Source organism: Larus michahellis, chromosome 5, assembly GCF_964199755.1.
Source record: "Larus michahellis chromosome 5, bLarMic1.1, whole genome shotgun sequence".
In the NCBI taxonomy this organism is placed as follows: Eukaryota; Metazoa; Chordata; class Aves; order Charadriiformes; family Laridae; genus Larus; species Larus michahellis.
Window position 1 is genome coordinate 53,426,923 of NC_133900.1, and position 12,564 is coordinate 53,439,486.

Below are 12,564 nucleotides of genomic sequence, written 5' to 3' on the forward strand. Positions count from 1 at the left end.
ACTTCTCCCCCCCCCACCCCTCCCTTGCTCTTCTCCCCCCCCACCCCCCCCTTCCTCCGGCGAAGTTGAGCTGGAAACTCCTCCCCGGCCCCCGCTCCGGCTCAGGGACCAGCCGCTGCCTTCAGCTCCCCGGTGCTGCGCTGGGTCCAGCCGGCCGGGAGCCTCCGGGGGAGGCAGGGAGTCACAAGGTGATGCTCGGCTCAGAGCCTCCACTCAGCCGCTCCTTCTTCCTTCTCATCATCCTCACCAGGCTGCCCAGGCACTCCTGCCCCCCCTCATTCCCCCCGCACACATACACACAGAGGCAAGGCTGTATCTTATTTATGCATTCATATTTAGCACTGGATTGTAATTGGCTACAAATTAATCCCTTGCCCATAATAGTCTGTAATGTTCATCACTGGAGGAGAGACACGGTGAAAGTGTGTGCTCGGGGGGAGGGGGGCAGAGAGGGAGAGAGCGAATGAAGGATGGTGTTGGCTGTGATATACTTGGCTGTCAGCTCTGTTTCAGCACACCTCCACTCATCTGGAAAGCATCTAAATAGCCTTATTTGGAGAAGTGGGAGGAGATGACGCTTTCTTTTAAATAATTGCGGGATCAATATAAAGAAGATATTATACACACAAAATGGGAACTTAAGGTCTTCCATCCCTAATAGTGGAGTTAGATGATCAAAAGGGGATTGTGTATGTGTGTGTGTGTGTGTGTGTGTGTGTGTGTGTGTGTGTGGGCTCAGAAGTGTCAGCCCCCAGCACCTGTTTCCCTTCCCTGCTGGTTTTATTAAATTAGAACAAAAGGAGAAAATTATGGACGGAGGTTTAGTGGTTGGAGCGGGGCTTGTGTCAGCGGACACAAACCCACCCTCACACGCCTCTCTCTCCCTTAGCTAATTAATTAAAATTAAATATCAAATGTATGTGCCAACAAAGTGCTGGGAGAAAATGAACACCTTTAAACGGCACAAGACAAAACATGACGATCAATAAATTCTGAGTAACTGGGAGAAAAGGTCTGTTTCCTCCCGTGCAGGAGTAAAGCAATAACCAGACCTAACTTCCACTTTCGAAAAAAATACTCTCTTATGAAAAGTGGTTTTAATTATGGAAAATTAAGAGATAGGAATAAAAGTTATCTGCAAATTATAAAACCCGAATTTCTTCCCCTACCTAATTTCTTTCCCTTTCGTGTACAGTCCTGTGAGCTTTGATCATATCAATTTCATTCTTGTTTTGGACGCTCCAGTCGCTACTCAGTTTGAATTAGCTGCCAGGGGAAAAAAAAGGGGGAGGGGGGGTGTAGGAAAATAGAGAAAGCATAAAAGGAAAATTAGATTTTTTTTTGTCTTTGAGGCTGGTGACACATACAAGGACAGGTCCTTTGCAATTACCGCGGGCAATGATCCTTTAGAAAGCAGAAATTAAAAGTTGGGAGAAATAATGGGTAAAACAATCAGCTTGTAATTTTGGTAGGGCTTGGACATGATTAGTCCATCAGCGGGCTGGGCCCAGGGGAGTCCCGCTGAGCGGGAGCCCACAACAGCCCCCGCTCATATATTATACACCAGCCTTTAGATTTTAATCAGACACCACAACAGTGTCCTTTCCCTTTTATGACTTTATTATGCTTTATCTTTAAATTATAAATCACCTCCTGGGTTGAAATGGTATGTATAATCTCTGATCATGGGTAGGCAATTACCTCTCCCCCTTTTCCCGACCTTACCGACGGGGCTGCCACGAACACACAGCGAGAGCGAAGTTTTAATCTGCATGTGCACACATTTACACCAACACACACCCATCTGTTTGTTTGTTTGTTTGTTTGTTTGTTAGCAGCTCCTCTTTCCCTCCTCCTCCGGCCGTGCCTCTGATCTAATCTTTTCTTTCGGATAATTTTTCCTCCTATTACTACTGCCCGCAGTTCTGGGATATTATTTATGAAAAGTAGACGGTAGTTTAGGTAGATGTCAATGACTTGGCTTTATCGGATTTCCTGTGGTAGTCGTCTGCATTTGTACTATTTTCGGGGAGAATACGGTTTTTGGGAGGCGGCGGCGGTAAAGGGTATTTCTTATTCCCTGGGTCAGTACATCTTAGAAAAAAAAAAAAAAAGATTCTAATTGTAATTAAACCTCTGCGCAGGGACAGTCCCCAAGCGTGCAGAATACACAGCGGCTAAATTAGCACAAATTCCCGGATTCGCGCTGGCTGCTTGGAGGAGAAGGAGCCACGTCCCCAGGGAGCACCCCCAAACAGAGGCACCTCCTGTTCACCCCGACGTGCTCGCAGGCACCACCGGCCCGGTGGGCACCGATGGATACAACCCCCCCGGAGGAGGGCGGGGCGGGGGGGGGAGAGGGCAGAGCTGGGGAGGGCGTCAGGGATGCTGGGGAGGGCGTCAGGGATGCTGGGGAGGGCGTCAGGGATGCTGGGGAGGGCGTCAGGGATGCTGGGGAGGCACGGCCGGGCCCCATCCCGACGGGGTCCCCGGCCCGCCCGGCGCTTTTGTTTGTTGGCGGTTTAAAGGGAGTGTTATAAAGATGTTCTATTGCTCCTAATCACAATTGATTGTCAATTAGAGCCTCATTTGTGCAATCTCCATCCATCTGCCATCTCTGGTTATCTGTTCACCAGAAAGTTAGCGCTGATTATGGGGCCCTAGATGAGTTGTGACATGTAATATCTCTCCCGTGATCCGGCCGGCTGACCGGTCCCGTTTTGCTCTCCAAGAAAACAGTCCTTTCCATTTTCCTTGCAGGAGGGACGAGCAACAGCCTCTCCCGGGCGAGCGAGCCAGCCGGGGGGGCGCTGCCTTTTCGGTGCTAGCTGGAAGGGGTGCTGGGGGATGAGGGGCTGGCAGGAGACCCCCAGGAGGGCGGCATCGATGCCAAGCAGAGCCGGGTCCCCACGTTTTGGCTCCGGACCCCTCGCCCCACTGGGGAGGGCTCCCACAGAGACGTTTCCTTCTCCGAAGTAAATAGAGAAACACGCGGAACACCCTCGCGTTTTTACAAGCCTCCCCGCCGCAGCGATAGTTATCTCCGTACTTAGGCTGAATTATACCTGTAGGGAGGTGATATTTCCAAAGCCTGAAGGCGCCGGTGGCCAGAGCATCTCCCGGCAGCCACCGGCCCCTCCGTCACCCCGGGCGGTCCCCGTCGAGCCCCGCGTGCCCCCGGTGAAGCGGGGGGAGGGAGGCCTCTGCCCCGCCGGAGGCGAAGGGATCCCCTCGGGATGTCGCTTTTTAGGACGGGATCCGACGCCCTGGTTTTGCAAGGGCAGGGCAGGAATGACCCCGCAGAGGGCTCTGCCCCACGCCCCGCCGGTGCTCGGTCACCCTTCACCCTTCAAGGGGGGCCGGCCAGGGACCCTGCGGGGACCGGGGGTGCCCCCGCTGCTCTCCAGCCCCCGGCGGCCCCCGCAGCCCAGGCCTCCGGCGGGCCGGGGGGTGCTGTGGTCGGAGGGGAGATCCCGCTCCTTCCCACGGTTACGAGCGCTTTTCCTCCTCGAACGTAATTAGTTAATACCGAATTTCAAATTAGATTTCAGCAAATTCCGGATCAACGAACGATGCTTTTTTTTTTTTTTTTTTTTTTCCTTCCCCCCCCTCGCTTTGTTTTTTTGACTGTTCACCATTCATCCCCGTCCCCGGGGGGTGTGGAGCTCCGGGTAATTAAGGCCATTTATCGCCGCGGTAAAACAATTTAGCAGCCCTCGCTGCGCCAGGAAGGTCACTCCGGTGGCTGCACCAGGTGCGGAACCTCCGCGTCCTTCCGCGCTCGGCGCTACCCGCAGCCCCGGCACGGTGGGGTCCCGGCAACGCGGAGCTTCCCGCGGCCGCATCCGCCCGTCTGAGGGGGGGAGGGAGGGTGTCCCTTGGGCTTTTCGCCTTCCCTGTTCTGTTTCCGAACGCAATCGGGCTCCAAAACTCATCTGGTCCTGCTCCGAGTGGGTTCTTCTATTATTATTATTATTATTATTATTATTATTATTATTATTATTATTATTATTATTTTTATTATTGTTTTGTGCCCCTGGCTTCTGTGGCCGCAAGCAGGGCCTCGCCAGCCCCCGAGCAGCGGGGCCAGCCCCGGCCTTGCACATGGTTCTTGGTCCCATCCTGAATTTGTGCCCCGCGAGTGTCTCTCCGCGCAGGGCAGCGCTGAGGACCGGCGACAGGCGGTCACCTCGGGATGGCCGGCTCTCCCCGGGGAGATGGGGAACCACCCCGTACACCCCCCGATCCGAAATCAGGGAATTAATTAACTCTACCCATGAAGGCAAATGGTTTAGGGAAAAAAAAAAAAAAAAAGATTCTGAAGCAGATCTCGCCCTCTATCAATGCAGTGTCAGGTCCTCATAGTAGAAGATTTAAAAGCCCTGGGGATTCCAGGTTAGGGTAGTAATGAGCTTAATTGAGGTTAATGCTTCCTGCACAGCTCCTTGATTATTAAATTAATATTATCACACACATGAATCATAATTAGAAGTTTAAATAATGCTCTAGGGGAATCCTCGGAGGATCTATTAAACAGTTCCCTCTCGCCGGCTCCCTCCCAGCTCCCCGGCAGCCCGGGGGCAGCCCCGGGGGGCGGCTGAGGATGGGTGCTGCTGGGGGGGGGACGACGGGGACGGGACGGAGGAAGAGATGCCCCCGAGTGTCACCGCGGGGGGGGGGGGGAGGGGGGGGAGGGGGAGGTGCGCAGAGAGAGGGGCAGCTGTACCCACGGTCTCTCGTCGCCCTTCAAGGCTCAGCTCGGCGGATCCCCGTTTAAGCAGCCGCTCTCCTTCGTCCCCCCCCCCGCCTCCTAATTTGGGCGCTTATCTCCCAGCACCCGCGAGTTTATATAAAATACTAATAAAGTGCCTTGTTGTCACTTATCGCGGCTGGGATCGCCTCTGCAGGGGCTTTTTCACACGCCTCGCGAAAGCCGATCTGTTTTGCTGGCAGCAGGCTGGAGGCGCTCCGCCGAGAGCATCCCCCGCCGCCCGCCGGGATGCTGGGCAAGTCGTGGGGGGGGGGGGGGCACTGGGAGACACCCCCCCCCCCCCGCCTCCCCGCACCCTTCCCCGGGTACCAACCCCCAGCTCCCCAGCCCCCGGCAAGGTCGAGACACGCGTGGGAAGCAGCCTCGGGAGGAGGGGGCGGGCCTGGCTGGGGGGACCAGAGCACACCCCCCCTCCGCCCCCCCATTTCCCGAGCCCGGGTGCTGCACTGCCAGCAGCACCGTCCCGTTTGCAGGGGCATCAGGGACACACGTGCTTCAGCGACCAGCGGCTGATTTATTTCATTATTATTTTTGTTATTATTATTATTATTGTTATTTCTAAGGGAAGGTTGAAAGAGGGGTGAGACTGGCGGTGGAGGGGGCACACACGGCCCCTCTGCGTGGCGAGGGACGGTGGTGTACAGGAAAAAATAAAATAAAAGAGAAATCAGATGGCCGGCACGCAGGCAGCTCTCGCTTGCTCTCTCTTTCTATTTATTTTCCTCTCTGTTGCTGAAACATATTGAAGGTGGAGAAAAAGGAAACATTAAGATCAACTGTGAGCCTTGCCGACGGTTTAACGATTTCAAATGAGCTCTGACTCTGGTGAAAATCTGACAATTACCCATCAGGATGGCAGATGATGGTTAAAATTACCAGAAATCAATATTCTCACCGGGTGTCCCAGCCTGATAAGAGAGACCAAGACAATGTTGACTATTAAAGTCGACAGCTTGAGATATTACACTATTAGTTATGCTATTTTTAATAATCTATAATATTTGGGCTATAATTAATTAATTATACGGGTCAGATAATATCTGGGGCTGGAATGAGGTCTGAAGGGTCTATTAAGGTTGGTAATGAGAAAGGAGAAATCTAATCTAAGGACGAGGAGCCGTGAAGGAACAAATATACAACAGACTTCAGATAGAGCGAGAGAGAAGGAGAAGGGCTATTGCAGACTCAGTGCACACACCTCTGCTCTTCTCTTCTCCCAGGCAGAGGGGCTGCCTGCGATAGCATCCCGCCACCCCCCTCCTTTATGCGGGTACCCGTTGCTTTGGCAGAGGCCTGGCTCTCACTGAGATGCTACGATCCCTGGGAAGCTCGTGAAGGAAAAAAAAGATTTGGCTTGTATTAAGGAATTCATGTTAAAAAAAGGGAAAAAACCAAATAAACCCCAATAGGTCATCCATCTCCCGTCACTCCCCCCCACCTCAGCAGCAAGTTTCTCATTATTGGGATGCAGGGACTCTTCAGGCATGAAGTTCAGCCCTCTCTCCAAATACTGCTAAGCCCCTCCTTGCAGGTACAGTTTCTGACATTGGCTGTGGCATCTGGACAGTCTCTGCGGTGCCCCGGGGTCGTGCAGTCGTTACAGATGTACGCCTGCATCCATGCCCTAATGGCACATGCACATGGGCATAAATATCACTGTGCACGAATACATGGATACGTCTTTCTGTAGATACACACATTTATATAAGGAATGTACACAGAAAACACAAATACGCACGTGAAAGAATAAAAACTAACTGCATTTTAATGCACATATGTAAATACATCTATTTATCTATCTCAAAGTGTTTATGTACATTGCACGTAGCAGCGACATAAAACGGCTTTATTCCCTTCTCCGCAAATGAACTTCAAGTCAGACCCTGTGAATTATAAACTCTCTTCTTGCTTAGCGTTACTAACCAATATTCTAGGTGTGACACTCAGGGCTTTACCTATTTTACATCGATTATAAACATCACTCCTTCTACTGCTACCATAATCCTTTTTCTAGGGGTGTATTATTTATCATATTAGTTCTACCCTTGTTAGTTACAGGAGGGTGTGTTGAACAACATCCTTTTGTACAGAATGATGAAAACCACATTTTCTAGTTATGCTTAGATTAGCCAAGGTATTAATCCTTTCTTTTCCCAAGTAACATCTTAATTTCATCATTTTCAATAGGCCTCTCCTGGTCATACTTTTCTCAGTGCTCTACTTATAAGACATTCCTTGTCCAGATCTGGAAATCTCAAGAGGTACAAAAAAAAAATGCTTGCAACAGCAGAGATTCTTCTGGGAAACTGCTTGTTATAGCTCAATAGGATTCAGTCCTTCTCCAGCTATTATTCCCTGTTGGTAGTTGAAACCCAAAGCAGAGTCCGCAGAAGATGCCAGCAATAGGCTGACATTACCCTGCCCTACGTCTCCTTTGCACCCAACATGCCTATTTATTTCCCTCTTTTTCCCCAGCCAGAGCCTAACCAAGGCCATTAGTAAAGCAATGAGGTGCTAATTGAAAGCAAACCTGAGAAGCTGCTAGATGGACATGGGAGACACAACTTCTGCAGGGCACTCCTCACAGCACCTTCTCAGGCAAGAACAACCCTATGGGCAAATGAAGGTCCTTCTCCCACCCAAGCCAAGGAGGAAGGGAGAAAAAGAGATTCTTCTGCTTCTCTCATTGTTTTTATATGTAAAGGAGTACATTAACAAGAAGATCTAAATGGTTTACTTTTCATATTTAGACAAGTGGTTAACAATACTGCCAGGACTTAGTAGTTGTGATGAGTTAGTGAAAATGTCTCCAACTTTTGTTGATGGTGGTTTGATTTTCAAATGCCAGCAGAGCTAGGGAAGCGTGAGTGTGCGTGAGGCGGCTGGAGGCAGGGGGAACTGAGCCTACTAGTTTTTTCAGTTCAGGAGCAAAGCAAGAAGCCAAAACACCAGCCCTATTAGCTTAATTGTTCAGTAGAATAAACCTGGTGAACTCAGGGAAGACTGCCACATCCCTAATTTGCCCATATTGACAGACTGCTCCGGGCTGCTTGTGTTGCCGATACTCTGAGCTACAGAAAATGGTGCCAAGGTGTTTCCATAGTCATGATGTACCAATTTTTTGAACCCGACCAACTTCTGCTACATCCCAGACTTCTGCCCTGCAGAACTTCACTGAAGTCCCCGCAACACTGTGTGTTTTGGAGGTGACAGAGGAGGCACGCAGGTTGCACACATAGTTATGAATGACTCCTGTCAAAGACAATCTCAGATGGGTGAGCAATCCTCTTCTATCACAACTTTTTTATTTAAGCATTTAGAAATTAAGGTGAGAGAGATATGAGACACATGGGGAATGAAAAGATTATCCTTTTAGATGTAATTGAGAGATAAGTCAAAGGGGAAGCTGTACAAACTGGTGCAAATTAGGCTAGCTCCATCAGCTGATTGACACCAGGAGGGGATCTAATGCAGAATTGCCTGACGCTTTATTGCAAGACCTTGTTGATACCTGAAGTCCCAGCCTTGTCAGTAGTGAGACACTTTCCGCGTATTCAAGTAAGTGTATGTAAGGCACTGCCCAATGTGCTTTTGCAACCAGGTTGGAGTGTTTTAAGGCATGCAGTTACTCCTCTCTTTAATACTATAGTCCCAGCTGAGATGTGGTAATTCGCCATTCAGTTCCAGACTGGGGAGGAGGAAAGGTAATTTTTTAGGCTGCCTAAATGCAGACTGAAAGCATGTCCTCCTATTTATAGCAAAACAAAGTGGGTATACTAGAGCGTTTTGCAACCATTTTCTGTGCACTTAGAATAGATGCAGAAACCTGCATCAGGCAAGAAGCAACGGAAATGCTGTATGCCTCCGTGCTAGAGAGAAATGTTTCTTAATTTAGGCATTTGAAAGCCAAATCGAAGTGAGGACTGCCATTTTAGCTATATATTCAACATAAAAATTTGGACCTGAACTCTCAGCTAGGCACCTTGGATCTGAATTAGATTGATTTATAATTTCAGAGTTATTTAAATTAACAACTGGCATATTAATCGAGCAGATTGATTGATTGATTGCTACAAAAGACCCAAGCAACATACGTTGATGTGTATTTGCAGGGAAATCTATGGGGCACTTGACACGTGATAACTGTGTGGCCATTGAGACAGGACAAAAGGCTTGGGAACTCCATCAGCCAGGAATCTTAAATGCGAAGGAAAACTTCACGAAGTGTGGTAAGTCAGCGGCTGATAACACTGCGACATTTGGAAGAGCACCCTTTTTGATATCAGTGAGACAGCAGTTTATGAAGATTAGGGAAAACTAGGGAAAAGGTTTGCAGGTAAGACATAAAAGTAACTGAGCTTAAAGTCAAAAGCAGCAAAGAATCCGGTCCTTCCCTACAGATAAAAAAAATGTAGTTAAAAGGATAATATTTATTATCCTTTGTAGTGAATTATCAATACTCAGAACATTAAAACAAGCGTCAGCCAGTACAGTAATTGCGGTTACAGAAATAACAAACAAAACTACACCCTCAGCTATTTATAACTGAAGTGTACTGGACTTTGCTTTGAAAATAGTATCATTCTGTAAATGATACTGTTCTCTACCAAGCAGAGCTTGTGTCAAACGTGGAGCCCTTGCTCAAGCTTAACATCTGTGCACGGAAAGCAGCATTTACTCAGGTGTTTTTATCACTGGATGATGGGAATTTAAGAACAGCTGTATATATAATGTTGCTTTGATAAGCTTGTCATAAATTGAAGGAGAAAAAGTCATAAATAGATATATAAGTTTGTCTGTAGCAATGGTTCTTTCTCATAAATGTTGTGACGCCCATTTTCTGGCTATTGAACCAATTGCAGATACAGGCAACAAGAATAATCTGTACCTGAGGATGACCCAGAAATGGGCACAAACCGGCCAGATTCTAGCTCTTATTTCTGATGATAAACTTGAAAAATAGATCAGAATGGTTATGAAACGTGGATGAAGATGAGAAAGATTCCCCAGATTACAAGGTTCGTCTTTTAATTCCGCTGTCCAAAAAGTTAATTGTTTACTCTACATTAGTCGTCTAGATTGGCACCTTAATTATTGCATAGAAGAAAGTGTTTCCATGGGGCATTTCATTCCACCTGTCTTGGATGCCTTAGGATCTAAGGCACACAGGAAAATTGTGCGGGTGGTAACAAGCACCATTCCTTCTGCCTTTTCAGACAGAGAAACCAGTCCAGGTTCCTGGTTACAACTTTGCTGTTTAAACATGGAAATACACGTAACTCTTCCCCAAGTGTTTTGGGAGACTGAGTGAAGGGCAGAAGCCTCGATGAAATTGGTGGTTCTGGCATTTTCTTTTTTTCCTTAAACCTGCTTTTATTCCCTAACTGCAATACCGAGATGATGGGTTTGTATCAGATATATGTGCCTCTTAGTTCATCCATCAGTTAAGTCCTACACCCTGATTCCAAGCCTCATTGAAACTGAGGGGAATCTTGGCTAGTGGACGCTGGCTCGGTCCCAAGGACTGTTTCAGACACATCTTCATTTCATTTTTAAGAGAGTCAATTGCTTTAAAGCTGATGACACATGTATCTTTATTAGGCTGATCCAGTTATCAGTATAGGTTCACTTTGTACCCCCTTGGGTTGCCAAACACAATTCGTTTGACGGATGTCAGGTTCATTTCTTTGCATGATCATTCTTCCAGCAGTCAATACTGAGGTTTTTTAAGGTATCGACCAGACAGCTATTGGATGAGGCAGGGCCACGTGACCTACTGACCTAAAATACTGTAGCAAAAGTGGTGAAGATATGAAATCAATAACTTTATTGAAACAAATATCTGAGGCGACATTTTCCGCAGAAGGATTAAATGAAGAGGGTTGTTGTGGAAATGGGTCAAATTCCACACAGCTGATTCATGTAAGAACGCAGCAGTGTTAATGGGAATTCACACGTGAGCGAGAGAAGCAACATTTGGTCCAGTGTCAGGGTGTTCTGGGCTTAACCAGGATGTGTGGTCCACCCAAGGAACATGCACACAGGTCTGAGGAACCAGGATATATCTGCTGGAATGACTCTGCAAATGCCAGAGATCTGAATCCTCTAACCCCCTTCTTCTCCACTTCTCCTTGCGTGATTGATCTGATAGCCTTCTATGATGGCATGACTGGATGGACAGAAGAGGGGAGGGCGGTAGATGTGGTCTACCTTGACTTAAGCAAGGCGTTTGACACAGTCTCCCACAGCATCCTCACAGGGAAGCTTAGGAAGAGTGGGCTTGATGAATGGACAGTAGGGTGGATATAAAACTGGTTGAAAGACAGAGCTCAGAGGGTCGTGATTAGGGGCACAGAGTCTAGTTGGAGGTCAGTGGCAAGTGGTGCTCCCCAGGGGTCAGTACTGGGTCCAGTCCTGTTCAATATATTCATCAATGACCTGGATGAGGGGATAGAGGGCACCCTCAGCAAGTTTGCCGATGACACAAAGCTGGGGGGCGGGGTGGCTGACACACCAGAAGGCTGTGCCGCCATACAGAGAGACCTGGGCAGGTTGGAGATCTGGGCAAAGAGGAACCTTATGAAATTCAACAAGGGCAAGTGACGGGTGCTGCACCTGGGGAGGAATAACCCCCTGCACCAGTACAGGTTGGGGGCTGACCTGCTGGAGAGCAGCTCAGCTGAAAGAGACCTGGGAGTCCTGGTCGACAACAGGATGACCATGAGCCAGCAATGTGCCCTTGTGGCCAAAAAGGCCAATGGCATCCTGGGGTGCATCAAGAAGAGCGTGGCCTGTAGGTGGAGGGAGGTCATCCTCCCCCTCTACTCTGCCTTGGTGAGGCCGCACCTGGAGTACTGTGTCCAGTTCTGGGCTTCCCGGTTCAAGAGGGACAGAGAACTGCTGGAGAGGGTGCAGCAGAGGGCTACGAAGATGATTAGGGGACTGGAACACCTCTCTTATGAAGAAAGGCTGAGGGACTTGGGTCTCTTCAGTCTGGAAAAAAGACGATTGAGGGGTGACCTTATCAACGTTTATAAATACTTAAAGGGTGGGTGTCAGGAGGATGGGGCCAGGCTCTTTGCAGTGGTGCCCGGGGACAGGACAAGAGGTAATGGGCACAAACTTGAGCATAGGAAGTTCCACCTAAACATGAGGAGGAACTTCTTTAGTTTGAGGGTGGCAGAGCACTGGCACAGGCTGCCCAGAGAGGTGGTGGAGTCTCCAACTCTGGAGACATTCAAAACCCTCCTGGACACGTTCCTGTGCAGCCTGCTCTAGGTGACCCTGCTCTGGCAGGGGGGTTGGACTAGATGATCTCCAGAGGTCCCTTCCAACCCTATGATTCTATGATTCTATGACTCTATCAGCTGTGCCGAGGGGCTATCACCCCCGCAGTGGCTGGGGGCTCTGAGGTGCCTTGGCCTCCCTAGGGATGACTCTCAAGGAAAAGCGTTGAGTGTCTGTTTCCACCTCTGACTTCAAGGGGGGGTAGTGGGTGCTTGGTGACACATGAGTTCTGGCAGCCCCCAGGGAATTATATGTGCACAAATATACTTTGTATGCACATATACTGGTCCTTCATTTGAAACTGTTTGCATGGCTTCACAAGGATGGAGAATCAATAGGAAACCCATATCTCACGCATAGGCGCACACTATATTTATTTTGTTCATGTTTCAGATTTCATGGGTATTTTTAACTAACTAGCACAGCTTTGTCATCATTACCACGTGCTCAGTGATTATGGCCTTTCCACAGTTTTACTTTTCACCCTTAGCTGGTTTTTCCTCAAC